The sequence below is a fragment of the Protopterus annectens genome, chromosome 4.part0 (genome assembly GCF_019279795.1).
Source record: "Protopterus annectens isolate FY-2018-M chromosome 4.part0, PAN1.0, whole genome shotgun sequence".
Classification (NCBI taxonomy): Eukaryota; Metazoa; Chordata; order Ceratodontiformes; family Protopteridae; genus Protopterus; species Protopterus annectens.
In genome coordinates, this window is record NC_056733.1 from 1,548,082,324 (window position 1) to 1,548,102,601 (window position 20,278).

A 20,278-nucleotide genomic window follows, 5' to 3' on the forward strand; every position below is an offset into this window, starting at 1 on the left:
TGTAACTCTCTTCTACACATCTATGTATGTGTATTTTTGACCTATTATAGTGCGTTGTCCTTGGATATATGTGTGTATTCCTATCTAATGTATGTGCAAAGCATGACTGGTGTGTACTGAGGAGTGTATGCACTAACATCTGTGACTGTCAGATATGTATGGTGCACTGTTGTTGCCAGACATGGGCTTCATTTCTTAAGTGTGGGAGTATGTCCATTTTGACCTTCTATATTGAATGTGAGAATCCATTCCAGGTAGATGGTACTCCAGTGCAAACTTTTGTGTTCTACAACTACAGCTAGCAAACTGTTTCTGCATGATATCTGTAGATCGGTTGACAATATGGGGTCAAAATGGTCAAAGGATAGTGGGTTACTGTAGGCAATTGTGTCTGTGCTGCTTTTGCTACATAGTCCTGGTGTTAGCAGAGATATTCAGACATATGTACTGTTTTACACTGTGATATTTTATGTCAAGTACTGGCAGGTATACATATTTGCTTGCAGTGATGTCCTGGGGAACACAGGGTGAATGCAGCTGTGTCCAGTATTGTGGTCAGCAGCCTACATATTCTTTCACAATCATGCCATTCTGGAGGGGAAGCCACAGACATTTGCTGATGGGTCTGTGTAAATGGTTCAGCACCTTGGTACAGTGGTGGCTGAGGATCCCATGCTTGTACATCCATCAACGTGACAGTATGGCCATATTCTGTTTTGGCCATATCTCACAGCTGTACAGATTCACACAGGTTACCCAGAGGCAGGGGTCATAATTCTGGACATTACCCCTTCAAATTGTGGTTTACAAGCAGGTTTGTAGCCACCCATTCTTGTGTTTGCAGCCAGGGATAGTATGTGCATAAGGGTGAGTTTCGGACTTCACACATTCCATGCCACCCATGCTCCTACCCCCCTTGTATTATTCTATCCTCTTCTATACAGTATGCAAACATTATCTGATATGTTCCCTATAGTTATCATATCACCTCATCCCAGCAGTAATTTGGTGTTGGTCCACAGTTCATGCAGTAGGACGCGGTGGACATGTTAATGAGATTTGTCCAGAAGGCCTTGTATTTGGGTTCTGTGGACTGTGTTATGTTGTTATTTGGGAATCCATGACATAACATACATTGGCAGTATGGGTGAGACACAGACCTTTGGCAGAGGACTGTAGGTCATTTGGTAGTGATGCTGACCAGCTGTAGCAGGTCATTGTATTCTGTCACTCCTACAGTCCCAGACTGCAATACACTATTTTCCCCTGGGGTGACAGGGTAGCTGTGCAAGGTGTTCCTGCCAATACTTTATGTCATTTTTGATCCAGTAGTGTGGATGCTGACAGGGTGCTGCTTACAGCTAGGGACACATCTGCATGGGACACCTGTTCTGCATGCTGCATTCTTTAGCTATTGCCATACAGAGGTGGGGATCATATTGTACTCATTCCCAACAGCAGGGATAAGACTGGAAAGGTACCTGTGGGTGGTGGTGGGGTGAGCTGGGTGCATGTGTGCTATGGGCATTACTTGCATCTGACTCACAGATATGCATGGGGCATTCCATTTATGCTGGCTTGTGCAAGGACATCAGCTGTTTCTCAATACTTCATACCCATGACCTTTGTGGCCTGCCAGTGTTTGGCCAGACGACATCGGTATTCCCTACTACAAGCCCAAATAATGTGCTACTAACCTGTATGTACAATTCCAAGGGTGTGTCCATTTGACAGTTACATATTATTCACTGTCTGTCTGGGGTACTTCCCCCTGTGTACTGCTTGTATGTCTGGGCCCACATTCATGCCATGTCCATCTTTCAGATGTTGACACATATTACTTCCAAATATTTACTATGGCTTACTGCTGGAATGTGTTTTGCTGGGAAGCAATGCTTTTGACACTGCAGTTGTGAGAACTTGGCCCTGTCATCAGCAGTACTGGGCAATGGCTACCAGGACAAACCTCACCATGCATACATACTGACCACTCTCACACAATATACGTCACACTCCAACCTAACACACACAGCCCTGCATATTGTACACATGCTACAATATATCCTGTTACCTTGGCCAGCTCAGGTAATCTGTTCTCCACTGTTATTATATCTACACATACATGTTACTACATTTCTACATAGGATTGGGGGGTGTACACCTGACTGTTACTATATTTCTACATAGGATTGGGGGGGCACACCTGACTGTTACTACATTTCTACATAGGATTGGGGGGGGGCACACCTGGCTGTTACTATATTTCTGCATAGGATTGGGGGGCACACTTGACTTTTACTACATTTCTACATAGGATTGCAAGGGCAGACCTGACTGTTACTATATTTCTACATAGGATTGGGGGGCACACCTGACACTTGTACACATTTGCTATGACTGTACTGGTATTTCAGGTACTCCTTTTCATTCTGTATTCTAAGCTATCATGCTGACTACAGGCATATCAGTGTACTGCAGGTCTTAGGTTTGATTGACCTACATTTCAGTTTCTGACTTCTTACCCTTCAGAACTAACATCCCACTGCCTGACCTGTTGTAGTCTGCTGTGTAGGTCTTGGGGGGGGATGTTCTCCATAGCCATCAATCAGAGGCCTTAGCACAGCCTTTGTTTGTGTTTGTCTGCATCTGTCCTGCTGGCTGAGACTGTTGTTGGGCATGTGAGCCTCCCTGACTGGCATGTGTGTGTCCTATGGACACACATGTGGCCCAGCACATTTCCTGCAGTGAGTTTTGTCACCTTGTCTAGTACTGGCTACTATAGTGACACCAGTATTTGTTACAGATCTCATACTGTCACTATAGGTGTCTACTATCTGCTGGCATCCCATTCAGCCACTCAATTCCCTTGCATGCTCACATCGATACCAAAGATACAAGTAGCAACACATACTACTCCATTCAGCAATTGATAGGAAGAGTGACTTACCTTGTGGCTGTGCCAGTATTGAGGATGGTGCTGGAGGGCTGAGTATGTCAGATGCACATATTACACTCTCTATACATGGTTAAGCACAGGTAGTGTCATGTTTGGCATCCCTTTTACTGTATGTGCGAGTCAGAGAGTGGTGTCATTCCCTGGGTTCCTACCATGTCAGTGTATGTGCTATGCGTTGCCTCTTTGCCATGGCCTGGGGATACTGAGCACACCTCCTTCTGCCTACTGAGGCAGGCTAAGGTTATTCCTTCTTCAAGTCACTGTGCCTGTGCAGGCCTTGCCAATGGTGCAAGGCTGTGTGGCCCTGCCCCATGCTGTTCCTGCTGCAGCTGCTTCCGGAGGATCATATTGTGTAACATGGCACATACAATGAAAATTTGGGTACATGTAGCTGGTGAGTACTGCAAGGCTCCACTGGATGTGTCCAGGCACCGGAACCATGACTTGAGCATCCCAAACACATGCTCTATTATGATTCGGGTCTGTGCGTGTGCCTCATTATGGAGTTCTTGTTCAGGAGTGTGTGCATTTCTGATGGGTGTCATCAGCCATGGCTCCAGTGCATAACCAGTATCCCCCACTAGGTGGCCATAAGGGATGGCCCCATTGGCAAATCTCTGGTACAGCTGTGTCAGAAGCTAGATGTGGGAGTTGTGATAGCTTCCAAGGCAGCCAGCACACACACTCATTATAATGCCCTGGGCATCATATACGACCTGGCAGTTGATGGAGGGGAAGCCCTTGCAGTTGATGTAGACCCTACCCTGCTCACTGGGTGGTGCTTTGGTGTATATGTCTGTGCATTCTATAGCACCCACTACCTCAGGGTATTCTGCTATTTGGTGGAAGAGATGCATATTGATGGCCAACACCTCACGGTGTTGCGGAAATATACGTGCTCTCCAGCATGTGCTGACATGGCATCCAGGAAATGGTGGAGTACCCTGGATACTGATGCCTGTGAGATCCCCATGATATCCCCAGTTGGCCTTTGGAAGGCACCTGTGGCTAGTATTCTTAGGCCTACACATACCTTGGTATCCACTGGGATGGGTTCCCCTCTGTTTGTTCTTGTGTGAGGTGTGGCCGGCACAGCTCAACAATTTTCTGTAGAAGGTCCCCGTCCACCCTATAGTGCTTCACTATCTCCAGCTCATGTAGCCCCTGGTAGGTTACCATGGGTCTGTACACTCTTCTCCTTCTCGTCACTGTGGGTTGGTTGTCAGTATTCTCATCCTCACCACCCTCAGCCTCTTCCACATGTTGATTTATGATAGCTGCTGCAGCCCCTATCATTTTGTTGCTTTTATTTGGTAAAATTTCCCCACTTGTGTACACCGGTGGTGTAAAGTTTGTGGGGAAAACCAGAGAGAAAGGTGTTTGCATAGTTTATAGTGGTGTGCTGGGCTGGGCTGCTGCCTGTGTAATTGGCTGATTCTGATACATTTTACCTGCCAGCTATGCCAGCTCTCCTTGATTACCTTCCTACTGCTGTTTTCCCTTCCCTTTGCTTTCCTGTTTAAGCCCAGGGGTGTGCTGTGCAAACACAGTACTCAGATGTTCACAGAGCTGCTATTTCCTGATTTAATTTTTTGTTTTTCTTTTAAAACATGCTGCGCGGCACACACACCCATTTAGGAAATGTAAAGAGTGCTAGGCAGCTTCAGACACACCCCCTTGCTTAGCTCTGTTAAGCTAAGGGCAAACCCAAGCCAAAGGGCTCCAATAAGCTTACAGTATGCCTGACACACCCCTCTATGATGTCAGCTATCGCTTAGGCTTACACCATGGTCTTCCTGCAACGACACAGTTGGGTGCAGGTTAGCCATGAGGGGGGATCTAGGATTCAGTATCATTCCCCTCATTTGCATCGGATTGCCTGCTAATGCCTAGTTACAAGTCTCACACTGAGCCTGCCCTCTTAGCAACCACTATTCACTGGCCATACTGTCTTCTGCCTGCCATTGTGTATAATGGCAAATTATGATTTTGAATAGAATGCTTCTTTCAAGTTTTTTTTTTATTTTCGGTTTGATCACATTTGTGCGCCGCTGCCCTATGCTTAAACAGCCAAAATCGGGTAAAAAAAAATGAAATTTATTTATTTTTTTTACAACTGTTTATCATGCCAATGGCCATATATTTAGCCATTGGCATGGTTTCCACATAATATGCACCCTTTATTTGCAGCTGTCATGGCTCCATTTTGTAGTTTGCAGAAATGTACCAGGTTACTAACCAAGTACATTTCTGCAGACTACACTAGTCCTGCATGGCCGGCTGCCAGCTTCCTGGATCGCAAATTACCCTCATTTGCATGGTTTTCACCTGCAAATGGGGTAATTTGAATACAGGAGCTGTGTCCGTGCAGGAATAGTGCAGGAGCGCTCGTGCAAGTCCCGGAACCTTATTCCTGGATCTCACGGCAGCCATATTGCCTCCAGCAGCACTTGCACTATTCCTGCATGCCGTGCAGAGCTTGCTGAATCCTGGGGAGTATCTTTTTTCAACATGCAGTTCTTTCAGTTTTCTGTGAGAAAATAGTATGTTAGTATACATCTTTAAGGACACTTTCTCAAACTTCCTCCTCACTTCTTTAAAATGAAGAGACCCTTCGTAAAAGTTAGTTTCATTACACAGGCAAAGCACATATGTGTTACTTGACTCCAGTCTTGGCATAGGATAATTCACTTATGTGAAGAATATAATGAAACTAATTACAAAATGTTTCTTTTCCATTTTTGTCTGTTGTATCTGATTACATTTTCGGTCAACATTCTTCCAGGTATAGCCTTAGGATCATTCTGCTGTATCAAATGTCTAATAAAACAAATTTCTCAATATCTGTTGTCTTTTTTTCTATTTTTGTAAATCTAACTGCATTTTGGTCAACATTCTTTTAGGTATTGCCTTAGAATTTTTTTGGTCTGTGTGTGTGTGTGTGTGTGTGTGTGTGTGTGTGTGTGTGTGTGTGTGTGTGTGTGTGTGTGTGTGTGTGTGTGTGTGTGTGTGTGTGTGTGTCTGTGTGTGTGTATACACGAGCATACATACACCATACACCACACAACACACACACCATTCTACCCACAGCACACAAACTATACAACCCTACACTACATGCACACCCACCTACTTATATATACCAACTCAAAGATCGCACAAACAGAAAAAAAAAACAAATTCACACCCAGACATTTTACAGTCTCTCACACACACACACACACACACACACACACACACACACACACACACACACACACACACACACACACACACACACACACACACACACACACACACACACACACACACACACACACATATACATCACACATGCACAAACACTTTAATTTCTGGACATCATCCCAGCCAAACACTTCACGTAATGTAGCGTAAATGCATAAGTGCAGATTTGAGATATTCAGATTTGCGCTTATGATCTTTCGCTATTTTGAAGTTTCACCTTTATGGTCTCGGGATACTGAAATTTGAGATTTCAGTATTTTGAGATTATAAAGGGGAACCATATATATATACATATATATATATATATATATATATATATATATATATATATACCACTAATAAACAAATACACCCAACTTCAAAACACTGAAAATGCCAAAGTCGCAACACCAGTACACGTGTGCTGATAAACAGCCTCGCTGTATGCAACTTTTTTATATTTAAAATATTCAAATATCCACTGCTAATTATATATATATTAACTTTGAGTTTGCATACACAAAGGGAAAGGGCAAATTTCCCTACACCTGGATTCAGTCTCGCACACATTTCCATCAGCTCCCTAGTCAGTATATAGTCAACTTAACGCACTTACTACTGGGTTACTAGCACCTATATATATATATATATATATATATATATAGATATATAGATAGATATATATATATATATATATATATATATATATATATATATATATATATATATATATATATTAGCTGTACCCAGCCACGCGTTGCTGTGGCTCAGTCTGGTTAAATGGAAAAGAAAGAAAATAGAAAGCGCATGTTTCTAAAATGTTTAATTTCACAATGCTTGTGGGTATACAATATTTTTTGTTGTCCCGTTGTCTGTGCAGATATAGAGATTGTCTGGTTTGTCGACTCGAGAACACGCAACATTTAATTGTCCATGTGAGAAGCAATCCGTGTGTAGATCTAAACCGCACAATTCTAAAGATTGGCCCTGAGCTTTGTTGATGGTGATTGCAAATGCCAATCAAATTTGGAATTGCAATCTCTTAAATTGAAATGGCATATCCTTTGGAATCATAGGAATGCAAGGAATGAGGACATCTTCACCTTTGAAAGGTCCTGTCAAGATTGTTGCTTCTATGACGTTGCTCATTAATTTTTTTACGGCAAGCCGCGTGCTGTTGCAAAGCTTTGGCTGGTTGATATTTCGCAACATGATAATTGGCACGCTGATTTTCAATTGCAGTACGTGCGGTGGCATCCCTGGCAGATTGAGTGAATTCAAAAATTCTGTTGGATAATTAACCGCTTCATCTGCTTCCACAACAATGTCGACGGACTTGTATGTGACTGCCTCGCTTTGAATGTTAGACTGAATAATACTGTTAAGTTTGTAGACGTCTTTGTTCTTGTTCTTTCACTTTGAAAGTTGGCATGAATTGAGCTGTTATGATTTCTGCACTGAATGACATCATTTGGAAGCATGAGTTGTATTTCCTGATGTTAGATAGGAAAAGCTTTGATTCGGCGGTATATCCGGCAAGCAAAGTTTTTAATGGCTCTGGCGGTTCTCCAAGTTGAGGCAGTTTAATTTTTCCAGCAGCGCAACACATTCCTTTTGCTTCCTCATTAAATTTCAGAGCCTTGCAATAAGGACACACTTCAGTCATAGTGCCGATGAGAACATGCCGGCTCAAACTATAATCATCAGCTGGGTTGTACCGGAATGCAAGGCGATTGTAATCGCGGGATTGCTTAGCACAGAGTCATGTTTGACGCTGGTCTGCTGTTTCTCGTTGATGTCTTTCAACCACTCTCAGCCTGTCGCATTCATTCTGTTGAGAACGAACAGATCTGAAGCTGCAGAACGCGATCACCGTGCTCGCAATCGTGCATCCTCAAGTCTGGCTGCATATCGCTCTGCTGCTTCCTCTGCACATATTTGAGCCATTCTTTGTCTGTTTCACTCGTTCGCTGATGCCCGTTCTTCCTCAGTTTGATTTGCAATTACTCGTCGCACTGCTTCCACTCCGCGAGTATGATGACCTAAGTTTGATCTTCTGTGAGGCATTATTTGGATGAACTAAAGCAGACCGATTGCACTGAGAAAGAAGAAAGAAAGTTATAACAAAAACATATAAAATTGCATATTTGTATACAAATATATAGAATCCATAGTAGGTATATAAAAACATGTGCGTATTCAAATGCAACGTGTCACATCTATATAATAGTAGGTATATAAAAACACGCGCGTATTCGATGCAACATTGTGTGAAAATTTCAAAGCAATCGGTGAAGAAATTTCGGAGATTTAAGATTTTGAACAAACGAACATTTACATTTTTATTTATATAGATATACACAAACACATACATGAATGCTTACATACTTTATTAAAACATGCATCTATATAGCTATGTGTGTGTATGGGTGGGTTTAGTTTTGGGGTTTTTTTTGTTGTTTTTTCGGGATGCCCAAGCTGTTACTTACCTCGGGTCGAAATGTTGGTGCTCCGGATGTCAGTCTTCTGGTTTGGTGGTGTATTCGTCTCAGTGAAGTGAATGTCAGTGATGTGGTTTTTCGGGTACGTGAAGTAGAGCCGCATATATATATATATATATATATATATATATATATATATATATATATATATATATATATATATATCTAGGTTTACCATCGTATTGTTGACCGGTGTATAATCGAGCAAATATGTATGAAAGGAGTGCAGCAACATCCCAGAACTGTGAATGCAAATGTTGCAAATCGCAAAAATCCCATCCCCTTTTTGACCCATGTTAGCACTTGTTTTTGGGTGTAGAGTGGTCAGAAATGTCGATTTCGGTGCTTTTGCAACATTTTGTCCATTCAGTAATATGGGATTCATTGATAAAGGTCACTTATATGCAGAGTCGAGCAATGTGCACTTGACATTATGATAGTAAACCTACACACACACAGATATATATATATATATATATATATATATATATATATATATATATATATATATATAAATTTATATATATGTGTGGGTCTACTTTGTTTTGTTGAATCTCATTTCACTGAATTTCATTTCACTCCGAACAGATCGCTGAAAACACAAATTACTGAAAACTCATTTCACTGAATCTCATTTCACTGAACTGAACTTAGTATATATGGCACTGTGTAGAGTACTGTAAGGCAGTTCAGTGAAATGAGATTCAGTGAAATGAGTTTTCAGCGAAGTGGTTGGAGTGAAATCAAAGTCAGTGAAATAAGATTCAACAAAACAAAGTAGACCCATATATAATATATATATATATATATATATATATATATATATATATATATATATATATATATATGTATATATACACACACACACACACACACACACACACACACACACACATATATATATATATATATATATATATATATATATATATATATATATATATATATGGCAATACCTGATTTAAATTCATCTTTCATTTTATAAATTCAAGTTTATATGTAGTTCAAAGTGATTATGTATAAATGCAGGTTTATTTTTTTGGGGGAATACTTCATTATGTGCCTCACAGCTCTCCGGCCCATATCTCCAAAAGATATGACCCAAACATTGATTTTAAAGTTAAAAAAATTTCTGTGAAAGGCATCCACTTCAGCATGAACTTGTATTGATGACTTTCAAGTTGAGATCTGATGGACGCGCACTCCTCTTTGGCTTTAAAATGAGGAAAGACTGTCTGCAAAGAGAAACAATATAGATCAAAGAATCAGAAATCATGAGAGAAAAAGCACAGGCCGGGCAAGAAGACTGAGACAAATTTGGGAAATGTGCTCATCTTTGAGGTAACAGAGGATATAGGGTTTGCAGAAGACTGGAGAAGATGTAGGGAAAATATGGAATCCACATAATGTAATCAACTGGCTTCTAAGACAAGAGAAAGTTGAGTGGAACCTGAAAAAAAGCAGCAGGAAACTGGTCAATAGAAATGGGGGTTAGAAAAGCAAGGGGTAGAAAAGACAGATTATAAGAAGGCAACTACAAAGCTTGTAAGAGGAGTACCAGTTAGTGGTGTGGCATTGAGTAAAGAGAAGGGAGAAAGTGTAAGAAGACGTCATGAAAGAGATTACAAAGAGACAGATATGCAAATAGCAGTGACACATTATGAATGAGAATCAGAGTCAAAGATGGCCATGCAGAAGTAATCAGCAAGAGCAGGAAGGAAGAGGGCAGGAAGGGTCATTCAAGTGGTCATGTCAGACAACATAAAAGAGAAAAACGTGTAAAGGTCTTTAAGTGGAAGTACAGACAAAAGCAGTGAAGCAACTAGCACAGATAAAAAGGTTTAACACCATAGAACTTGTAAAGGAAAGGTTGCACATAGGAAGGGTAGGAATATTGAGCATGAAGCAGAGGATGTAAGAGCTTTTGTGGAAGGAGAAGAGATTGTTTTGGTAATCACAGATTCATTTTTCAAGGGAATTAGGATTTTTTGCAAGGGAGAAAGAAGAGACAAGATAATAATGAAACCATCTTCAGGCTCATTCTTATTAAGAGAAAGAAAGATGTACAGAATTGCTCAAACGAGGAAGTTTATATAAGTAGTAATGGTCTACCAGATAATACAGCTGAGGTGGTAACAGGTACAGGTGGCAGAGAGATGGCAATATATGGGTCCTGAAATGAAATTCTCAGACATGTTATTTTTGCCAGGAGGCAGAACACTGATTAAGGATAATTGTGTCTGGCTGACAAAGGAGAATGGCTTGAAAATGTTATGAAACTGATGGAGAACTGGCAAAAAAATATGCAATTGACATGCTTCATCATAACCTAGAAGGGACATTGGTGCTTAAGGTTATGTTAGAAAGGTACACATCAAGCACTATACTATAACACTAAGGTGGAAAAGGAAGGCAGTTCCAGAAACAGCAGAAGATGAAAAGTAATTAGCCAGTAAACAGAAGAAAAAAAGATAGTAAACAGAAGAGAGGAAAATGATGGTGAATCAGAGGAATGGTGGGATAGTATGAATCTGTAATGCAAATGGCCCATGGTGGGAGATTGAAAGCTGGAGGGAGGGGTGGATAATGGGAAGGTGCAGTTTTATTTATCACACTAATTTGTGCCAGTAAAAAGAGGGCCAAAGGACAGAGGTGTCTCTGTATACATTGTTCAAGAAAGCAGAAAAGAAAATGATTGAAAAAGAGAAGCAATCTGAATAAAAAAAAAGCAACAAACATGCAATCAGAGGCAAGGAACAACCTGACCCTATGAAGATTGTGAGGGAGTATGCATGGTCAATCTCTACTTAAGTGACTTGGTAGTTAAGGTAATTGAACTGCTGATACTGGCAGATCATTTTTAATTGAGTAGCTCTTAAAGAAATCATGGCAGGAGGAAAGGGGACTGATGGACAGAATACAAGGGGTAGAGGGTGGAAGGAACAGAAAAATAATGATGTGAGATCCAAATGTTCCAGAAGATGAATAGAAGATTCTACTCTCTATATAAGAGAAAGAGCTAAAACCTGCTGAGTTCCTGGACCAAGAAGGATTATACCATCAGTTAGGCCATAATTCTGTAAGTGATCCTTATTAAGATGGAATGATTCTTAGCTTTCAAAGTAAGGATGCCATTAGCCAAAAGTGACTATGACATTATGTGGTTTAGACTGGGAGCGGGATAAGTACCTAAGGATAAAAGCAAAGATTTGGAGTTTCAGAAGAGTAGGTGGTAATGAGCTGGGAATAGCTATGCAATGGGGGACAAACTGAGAAAATAAACTCCAAAAACCTCAGCTTTGGCCGGCTAAGAACTTGCTGTATTCAACTGGACGTATAAGAGAATTTAAGTACCTTTATCTGCACTTTTTTTCAGAAAATACAGTATTTAAATTGATTTTAACTGTGTTGCAGGAATATTAACTGAACTGGAAGTTAGTCAGTGTTTGCTGAATTTTGTTATTTGCTAGTAATTATAGGTGTGGGGTAGCCACATTCTTTGATTTCCTGTCCTTGCCTATTTAAGTGGTACAGTGTGAAATATTTTCTGCTTAAAAACTCAGCTTTGGCTGGCTAAGAACTAGCTGTATTCAACTGGACGTATAAGAGAATTTAAGTACCTTTATCTGCACTTTTTATTTTCAAAAAATACAGTATTTAAATTGATTTTAACTGTGTTGCGGGAATATTAACTGAACTGGAAGTTAGTCAGTGTTTGCTGAATTTTGTTATTTGCTAGTAATTACAGGTGTGGGGGTAGCCACATTCTTTGATTTCCTGTCCTTGCCAATTTAAGTGGTACAGTGTGAAATATTTTCTGCTTAAAAACCTCAGCTTTGGCCGGCTAAGAACTAGCTGTATTCAACTGGATGTATAAGAGAATTTAAGTTCCTTTATCTGCACTTTTTTTTCAAAAAATACAGTATTTAAATTGATTTTAACTGTGTTGCAGGAATATTAACTGAACTGGAAGTTAGTCAGTGTTTGCTGAATTTTGTTATTTGCTAGCAATTACAGGTGTGGGGTAGCCACATTCTTTGATTTCCTGTCCTTGCCTATTTAAGTGGTACAGTGTGAAATATTTTCTGCTTAAAAACCTCAGCTTTGGCCGGCTAAGAACTTGCTGTATTCAACTGGACGTATAAGAGAATTTAAGTAACTTTATCTGCACTTTTTTTCAAAAAATACAGTATTTAAATTGATTTTAACTGTGTTGCAGGAATATTGACTGAACTGGAAGTTAGTCAGTGTTTGCTGAATTTTGTTATGTGCTAGTAATTACAGGTGTGGGGGTAGCCACATTCTTTGATTTCCTGTCCTTGCCTATTTAAGTGGTACAGTGTGAAATATTTTCTGCTTAAAAACCTCAGCTTTGGCCAGCTAAGAACTTGCTGTATTCAACTGGACGTATAAGAGACCTTTATCTGCACTTTTTTTTTTCAAAAAAATACAGTATTTAAATTGATTATAACTGTGTTGCAGGACTATTAACTGAACTGGAAGTTAGTCAGTGTTTGCTGAATTTTGTTATTTGCTAGTAATTACAGGTGTGGGGGTAGCCACATTCTTTGATTTCCTGTCCTTGCCTATTTAAGTGGTACAGTGTGAAATATTTTCTGCTTAAAAACCTCAGCTTTGGCCGGATAAAAACTTGCTGTATTCAACTGGACGTATAAGAGAATTTAAGTACCTTTATCTGCACTTTTTCCCCAAAAATACAGTATTTAAATTGATTTTAACTGTGTTGCAGGAATATTAACTGAACTGGAAGTTAGTCAGTGTTTGCTGAATTTTGTTATTTGCTAGTAATTACAGGTGTGGGGGTAGCCACATTCTTTGATTTCCTGCCCTTGCCTATTTAAGTGGTACAGTGTGAAATATTTTCTGCTTAAAAACCTCAGCTTTGGCCGGCTTAGAACTTGCTGTATTCAACTGGACGTATAAGAGAATTTAAGTACCTTTATCTGCACTTTTTTTCAAAAAATACAGTATTTAAATTGATTTTAACTGTGTTGCAGGAATATTAACTGAACTGGAAGTTAGTCAGTGTTTGCTGAATTTTGTTATTTGCTAGTAATTACAGGTGTGGGGTAGCCACATTCTTTGATTTCCTGTCCTTGCCTATTTAAGTGGTACAGTGTGAAATATTTTCTGCTTCAAAACCTCAGCTTTGGCCGGCTAAGAACTTGCTGTATTCAACTGGACGTATAAGAGAATTTAAGTACCTTTATCTGCACATTTTTCAAAAAATACAGTATTTAAATTGATTTTAACTGTGTTGCAGAAATATTAACTGAACTGGAAGTTAGTCTGTGTTTGCTGAATTTTGTTATTTGCTAGTAATTACAGGTGTGGGGTAGCCACATTCTTTGATTTCCTGTCCTTGCCTATTTAAGTGGTACAGTGTGAAATATTTTCTGCTTAAAAACCTCAGCTTTGGCTGGCTAAGAACTTGCTGTATTCAACTGGACGTATAAGAGAATTTAAGTACCTTTATCTGCACTTTTTTTCAAAAAATACAGTATTTAAATTGATTTTAACTGTGTTGCAGGAATATTAACTGAACTGGAAGTTTTGACTCTGCTCTTCAGTTAGTCCCACCCACCCTCCCTGTTTTTGTTTTGGTGTTAATCTTAGTGGCCTTGAAACTGCCCACCCCTCTTGTAAATTTGTGTTTGGATACTCTTTCTGGGCCCATCTCATTTGCTCACTCAACTGAGTGCAGTGAGATCATATTCTGATTTCAGGCACTACTACTGTGTGCAAAGAGAGCATCTGGGAAACAGAAAAAAAAAATTAAGCTTGTTTCCTGCCTTTCCTGTTAAGTGGTATAGACTATTTGTAGGCTTCTGAGCCCCCAAGCCCTTCTGTGTTGGAGGGAGGCCTTCTAGCTTAGTTTTTTTTTTTCTTATAACTAGCCAGTTTTCTAGTTTCAGCATTCAAATCTGTTTCTTTGATCTCTGCACTTGTTCAGAAAAAAAAAATAAAAATTTCATCTGCTTTTACTGTACTTATGTTTCTACCTACTTTATTTTACTTTTGCATCATCTTAAAAGTACTCAATTGTATTTATTACTGCTTGGTGTAACTCATTCTAAGCCTTTTGGTTTAAACACTTGGGTTTTGGACCAGTTGTTTTGCACTGAGAGGGTTTGTGGTCTGCACTGTAGTGGCAGAACAGGTAGCTTACATCCTTCTAGGTTGAGAACTGCTGATTGAGGGCTCAGTGTCTGTTATTCTAAAAGTGTATCAATTCTGGTTTAATCACTTGGGATTTCAGGCCAGTTATTTTACATTAAGAGGGTTCGTGGTCTGCACTCTTGTGGGAGGAGAGGCAGGACTCTGCCCTTCTGAGCTGGGAATTTCTGGTTAAAGGCTTATAGTGCATGCATATCTGAACTGCTTCTTACTGAAGTTGGTGCGCCTTGTTTGCTGTGGCATAGACTGGATTTGGGCCTGCTGGATCTAGCTTTGTTTTTGTAACTTGAGCACTAATCCAGGCATTCTCTAAAGTATTCAATTGTATTTATTACTGCTTGGTAGTAACTTGATTAAAGTGTAGCTATCATTCTAAGTCTTTTGGATTAAGCACTTGGGCTTCAGACCAGTTGTTTTACATTAGGAAAGTTTGTGGCATGCACTGTGGTGGCAGGACAGGTAGCTTTCATCCTTCTAAGTTGGGAACTGCTGATTGAGAGCCCAGTGTCTGTTATTCTTAAAGTGTATTAGTTCTGGTTTAAGCACTTGGGCTTCAGGCCAGTTATTTTACATTAAGAAGGTTTGTGGTCTGCACTCTTGTGGGAGAAGAGGCTGGACTCTGCCCTTCTGAGCTGGGAATTTCTGGTTAAAGGTTTATAGTACCTGAATATTTGAACTGTATCTTACTGAAATTGGTATACCTTGTTTGCTGTAGCATAGATTAGATACAGGCCTGCTGAATCTAGCTTTGTTTGTTTGTTTGTTTGCTTGTTATTTCCCTGGAACACTAATTCCACCTAATACGCGGCTTCTCAGCACTTCTGTGGATCACTAGTGATATCTGCATTGCTTACTGTACTTATTTCCTTATTTCACTTGAAAGAAAGTTACTGTTTGTAGTTTTAGCATTTAAGTTACCTGTAACACATTGCACTTAAGTTACCTGGCACTTGCTCACTAAAGCAATTATATAAGTCAGCACTAAAAATTAAAAGCACTACACCCTCACTCCCCACTGGCTCTTGTTTTCAATTATTAAGGAATTCCCAATATTATTCTAGCATGTCCAAAGGTCAGTTGTCAATCTCCTCTCCGGTCCAGCTGGTGAATCTGGGAATCTTGAGGCAATGTTACAACTGCCTCATGTACACAGACAACCCTCTCCTCCTCCCAACAAATTCCAACACATGTGAGAGATGCAACCATATAGCCAAACTGGAGGCTAAGCTCTCTCAACTCAGTACTGGCTTCACCAGTCAGGAGGAGAAGGAAACCACACTCACTACAATTCCAATCTCACATAGACCTACCACGACAGCAAACCAAACACATAATCACACAAAAACATACTCGGAAGCTCTAAATAAAGATCCACCTAAGCAGCAGAGACCTCCAAAGCAGACACCCAAGCAACCGCTACCCCAAAACAAAACATGTGCAACACATATCTCACAAAGCCAGTGTGCCGAACAGTCACAGCCCTTAAGAGTAAACAACACACCTGATACACTTGTAATAGGTGACTCTATCATCAGGCACACTGACGTCCCGCTCACCAGGCTGAACAAGGAGAGGGTCACGGGGAGCAGCCTGTCGGGTGCTAGGATCCGCCACATAACACAAGCACTCAGGTCACTCCAAGGCAAGTACAAATATGGCTCAGTCATTGTCCATGCTGGTGTGAATGACCTGAGACGTACCTCCCTGGACTACATGAAAAGAGACATAAAGGAGCTCTCTGAGCATGTAGCCCAGGCCGGTATGACCCTGACCTTGAGTAGCATCTTACCCTCACCAAGAATGATGCCACAATATGAAGACAAGATGATCAATTTCAACAATTGGCTTAAGTACTGGTGTCATTCAAAGGGGATCCAATGCCTGTCAGCTTGGGATGATATGCTCGACAAGCCACGATGCTTCACTAGGGACGGCTTGCACCTGTCACCCCTGGGCTTTTGGATATTGGCAAAGGCTCTTGCTACCCCCATAGTGCCTTTTTTAGGCAAGGATCAAAAGACAAACCCACCTCCATAGGTATCACAAGGGATAAGAAACTAAGAGTAATGCTACTCAACGCCAGAAGTCTAAACCTCAAGATGCACACACTCAAAACTCTCCTTAGCATGGAGAACATTGATATCTGTGCAGTAACAGAAACCTGGTTCAGGGCTCCCGAGAGCACCCCAGCACTACCAGGTTATACCTCATACCATGTTTTTCGGCCCCAAAACTTGGACCAAACCACAAAAGGAGGGTGAGTATCGATATTCATCAAAGATACCCACACCTCCAGGTTGGTGGCAAAGCACGAAGCATCAGAGACTATCCATGTGCAACTAACAGTGGGTAAAACTGCCTTCCAGTTTATAGCCTGCTACAGACCACTCTCCCAAACCCAGGAACCCCACTCGGCCTTCCTGAAAACACTGGAAAATATGAAGGTCTCTCCAAACACCATTATATTGGGCGACTTCAACTACCCAAACATAGACTGGGAGCATTACTCTAGCTCCAACACCCTAGCCCAAAGGTTCCTAGAATTTATAAACTCAAATGCTATGGAACAACTTGTTACCACTCCCACAAGAGGGGAAAACATACTGGACCTGATCATCACCAACATGGGGACTCTATGCTCCAGACCAGAAGTGTATCCCTCACTGGTAAGTTCAGACCATAAACTAATCTCACTGGATATTCACATCCCGACCCCACCCCCTGCCCAGAAAACCACAGTGAAAAACTTCTCTAAAGCAAATTTCACACTCCTCAAAACCGAGGTGGAATCCTTCAAAGCCCCCGGGCCTGTGGAAAATACGGCCCAGACTGCAAAATCCTTTATAAACACATTCTATGAACACCTTCAGGAATGCATGGATAATGCGATCCCAAATAAAACCAAGACCCAATCCTCCAAAGGCAGACGTCCTGTCTGGTGGACCCCAGCCATAAACAAACTATACAATAGAAGGAGGAAGCTACTAAATGATAGAGCAAAATCCCAAAAAGGGAAGGCATCACTGATCAGTATTAGCAAAAAACTACGGGCCCTCATAAAATTGTCTAAGGCCAGCTTCGAGAGAAAAATCGCACAGGACACTAAGGATAATCACAAGGCTTTCTTTAGTTATGTTAGGAACCTGGGTGGTAATTCCCAGATATGCTCAGAATTAGTCCAAAATGACAAAAAATACACTGAACCCACAGACATTGCCAACATCCTAGCTGACAGGTTCAGTGCAAACTTATCGCCCCCCTCCCCACCAAAAGGGCAAATATCTATCCCAGCAGAGTGCTGCCCCCCTGACATCTCAGATGCTCAGGTAAGAGCCGCCCTCTCCAAAGCAAAAAACACAGCATCAATGGGACCATACGGTGTCTCGGGCTGCATCCTACATGAATTCCAAGAAGATCTAAACCCAAACATAAAACTACTGTTCAATCTCAGCCTTACTACAGGATATGTGCCCAAAGAGTGGCGTACAGCAACAGTGGTCCCTCTCCATAAAGGTGGTGCCTCAACGGATCCTGGAAACTATCACCCCATAAGCCTGACTAGCTTGGTCTGCAAAGCTATGGAAAGGATCATCATGGACCTCATAAATAAAGATATTGGGGACCTACAGACACTGGATCCTACCCAGTTCGGCTTTGTTAATGGCAGATCCTGCCTCTTAAACCTGGTTGATTTCTTTGAAACAGTCACCAAGGCCATTGACGAGGGGAAGGTGGTCCACACAGCCTACATGGACCTCGCAAAAGCCTTTGATACAATACTCCACTCGGGCATTATAGATAAGCTCACCAGCTTAAATATAAACCCCTATGTCACTAGATGGATTGCAAACTGGCTCAAGGACAGAACCCACATGGTTAGAATTGCTGGAGCCATGTCAGACTCCAAACCAGTTACAAGTGGTTTCCCACAAGGCTCAGTCCAGGGACCTCTCTTGTTCGGTATATATTTCTCGGAGGTGCAGGCCAACACGGAAGGACTGTGGCTGACCAAGTTCGCAGATGACTGCAAACTGGGTGCCATAATCGACTCTCCAGCCAACACAAGCATCCTCCAAAAGGGCCTCATAGAAACAGACAACTGGTGCCAGAGCCATGGCCTCAAGCTAAATGCCAAAAAGTGTATAGTCATCCCTTTGGCAAAACAAAGTGCCCACAAATTACCACATAGGTGGTAATCCATTAAGTACAGAAGAAGTAATTAGGGACCTGGGGACCCAAGTTGATAACAATCTCTCATTTGACAACCACATGGCCAAAGTGGTTAGAAAAACATTTTATATAGCCCACCTAATCATGAAGGGATTCACATCTAGATCAGGGGAGGTCATCGTGCCTCTTTACTCATCCCTCATCAGGCCCATATTTGAGTACAATGCCCCTTTTGGGATGTACCTTACCAGACACCTGCAGCAACTGGAAAGACCCCAAAAGTACCTCACCAAGAGGATCAAAGGGCTCAAACAGATGCCATATGCTGCCCGGTTAAAGAAACTCCAGCTCTACTCAGTGGCATACCGCCTGTTCAGAGGTGATCTGTGCCTGACGTATAAAGCCATGTCCAACCCGGAATTAATGGACATGCTGCACCTCAGAAAATCCAAATCCCATCGAGCTACACGCTCGAGAGACTTTAACCTCAGCACTGAAATAAATAGGACATGCTGGAGGGACAGATTCATAACCCAGAAGCTCCCTTCACTCTGGAATAAAATCCCAGTCCAGGTTAGGCAGAGTCCCTCATTGACTCTCTTCAAGAGGAATCTTGATGAGTGGATGGGAGATCGTAGGTTTACCCCAGGTATCACTTCTGTGTCACTGTTAGACAGAGGCAGAGTATACTAACCTCGAAAAAGGGCATAGCAAAATAAATTTAAAATGGGTGGTGAAAGCCAAACACATTCTGGTTAGGCTTATAAATGCCCTAGGGCAGATAGCCTAGTATGAACCTATGAACCTATGAACCTATGAATGAGTCAGGGATATTTTACTGAATGTTTGGGACAAGGATTTGAAGTTGTGAAAGACAAAAATGGGAGAAGATCAATGTGCCCACACAGGAAGGTAAGATTACTCAAGTCAAAAGACAAGGCAGACAGCAGCTGAAAGGGAAGGACAATGCTGGTGGGGGATGCTCAGCATAGGACAGCATGCAGAATGACAACAATGGAGGTAAGTGCAGCAAAAGCACATGCTAAGGTCCAAAATGGGTAATAGACCCTTCCTTTGCCATATAGCAGAATGGAAGGAAGGAGAGATAGACCTGGCCAGGACTACCAAATATGAGACTGAGATCACATAAAACTTGGGGGGAAAACAGCTGAATAAATACTGTAGTCCTTGCAAAAGAAAGTACAGGGTAACATGCTGACAGCGATGC